At 36.7% G+C, this 2,417-nt stretch overlaps 1 protein-coding gene and 1 pseudogene across 1 annotated transcript in view; both read left to right on the top strand.

Annotated features, from left to right (window-relative positions):
- The window catches only part of LOC104723375, a 1,572-nt pseudogene extending 406 nt beyond the window's left edge, over positions 1-1,166 (top strand).
- LOC104723374 (putative MO25-like protein At4g17270) overlaps positions 2,376-2,417 on the top strand; it is a gene marked incomplete at its 5' end in the record, with an annotated part of 2,982 nt that continues 2,940 nt past the window's right edge. Inside the window, 1 exon segment of the mRNA XM_010441729.2 lies at positions 2,376-2,411.

Here is a 2,417-nt window from a genome sequence, read left to right as displayed (position 1 = left end):
AGATCGCTCTCGTCGACGCCAAACCTGATAAGCTTCGTGGCGAGATGCTTGATCTACAGCACGCCGCTGCTTTCCTCCCTCGAACCAAGATCACAGCTTCTGTTGACTACGACGTCACTGCTGGATCTGATCTGTGTATCGTCACTGCTGGTGCTAGACAGAACCCAGGCGAGTCTAGACTCAATCTGCTTCAGAGGAACGTTGCTCTCTTCCGCCATATCATCCCTCCACTCGCTAAAGCTTCTCCTGATTCTATATTGATCATTGTCTCTAACCCTGTTGATGTTTTGACTTACGTTGCTTGGAAACTCTCTGGTTTCCCGGTGAATCGTGTGCTTGGATCTGGTACTAATCTTGATTCATCTCGGTTCCGGTTCTTAATCGCAGATCATCTCGACGTCAATGCTCAGGATGTACAGGTTAGTTTCCAACCAAAATTAGGGATTTGTTGTGTAATCGTGATTAGCTGGATTTAATGATTTTAGTATGATAAAAAATCTATGCTTTAGTGATCAGGTGATAATAGCTCCGATGTTGAGATGATCCAATTGGAGAGTGACACTGGGTTTTGTTTGATTGGTTGTTTGCAGGCATTTATTGTGGGAGAGCATGGAGACAGCTCGGTGGCATTGTGGTCGAGCATTAGTGTTGGAGGCATCCCTGTCTTAAGTTTTCTAGAGAAGCAACAGATTGCTTACGAGAAACAAACCCTTGAGGATATCCACCAAAGCGTAGTTGGTAGCGCCTATGAAGTCATTGGACTTAAGGGTTACACTTCTTGGGCCATTGGCTACTCTGTTGCTAATCTGGCTCGTACTATTCTCCGTGCGCAAGATCCATCCTGTCACGGTTCTTGCTCGTGGCTTTTATGGTGTTGATGGGGGTGATGTCTTCCTCAGCCTCCCGGCTTTGCTTAGACGCAATAGTGTAGTTGCTGTGACCAATGTGCATATGACTGATGAAGAGTCTGAGAAGCTGCAGAAGTCGGCTAAGACTATATTGGAGATGCAGAGCCAATTGGGACTTTGAATAATCCATATCTCTCTGCTTCAATTTTATAACTTTTGTTTTTGTTATGATCATTAATCCCATGGATGATAGTGTTTGATCTTTTTATGTTATGTAAATGCCTGTTCATGCATAAATAATCCCAACTTTGAGTTCTATTATTAGTAAAGACGAAAACATATGATTAGCACACTTGAACGTGAGTTAGATAAATCGACACGGTTGATAATATTAGGCTTCAATGACTGCGTAATGTAGTCATATTGCATTCATTAACATGGCCCAAAAACCTTTTTTTTTATTAAGAAAATCTTTATCAATTTTGAATGATTATCTATATAAAAAATAATTCACCGGATTTCATCAACTAGAATATAACAAAAAAGTACGAATAAAAACAATATTAGATATTTTTTTCAAATATACCATATTTAAAAATTGATTATTAGAAAATGAAATAATATTCAATCAAATTTAATTGAATGAACGAAAAAAAATCATAACATACACATAAGTTTTCTTTGGTCTTTACTAATTTAGCCATTCCTCATGCTATTGCATCTTTCCTTTTTGCAAAGTAATTCACACAAACATTAATACTAGAAATGTAATGTATATAAAAAGAAATAGAAAGATGTGCTTAAGTTCGTAATATCATGAGTATCAATGGTGATTTTGGCGCGAAAATTATCTCTTTCATGTTATGGCGTCTTTTACAAGACAATCCGCATTAACATTATATCGAAAAATATGATAAATAGAAACAGAAATGGAAAGATATTTTTTAAATTTCTAACATCATATGAGTAGTGACAATAATTTTGGCGCGAAAAATATATTTTTTATGTATTGTTGCGTCTTTTGCAAGATAATCCGCATGAACATCGATATTTAGAAAAATTTGATGAATAAAAAGAGAAATAAAAAGAGTTTTTAAGCTCTTAACAATCTAATATTATGGATATCGAGGATGATATTGGCGCGGAAACACTATTGCGTCTTTTGCAAGATAATCCGCACCAACATTATTAATACGGCGGAAAATATTAGCAAAAGAAAAACAGTGATCAGGTTTTTTTTTTTTTTTTTTTTTTTTTAACAAACTAGCAGGTTATATAAGGTGGAGGCTTAAGTGGACTTAACCAAAATCCCCACCAGGTTATCTTTCTTAATTCTTATAGTTGTGTGAATTTGAAAACCAAGTTAATAAGATGAGGTGGCAGCACCAGTCATATTGTAAAAACAAAACGTGTGACAATCGAACCAAATAAGCAAAGAGATCTCTCAAAACGGAGAACGCGAGGGAAGGAAGAAGAAGAAGAAGAAAAGAGATAAGCATAGTGAAACCCTAGTGGTGGTGGTGGTGGATTCATAAGAGAGAGAGAGAGAGAGCTTCTTCAAAGGCTAGG

Source organism: Camelina sativa, chromosome 11, assembly GCF_000633955.1.
Source record: "Camelina sativa cultivar DH55 chromosome 11, Cs, whole genome shotgun sequence".
NCBI classification, from domain to species: domain Eukaryota; kingdom Viridiplantae; phylum Streptophyta; class Magnoliopsida; order Brassicales; family Brassicaceae; genus Camelina; species Camelina sativa.
Note: the sequence above shows the minus strand (reverse complement) of the source record. Positions and strands in the feature narration are given on the sequence as shown.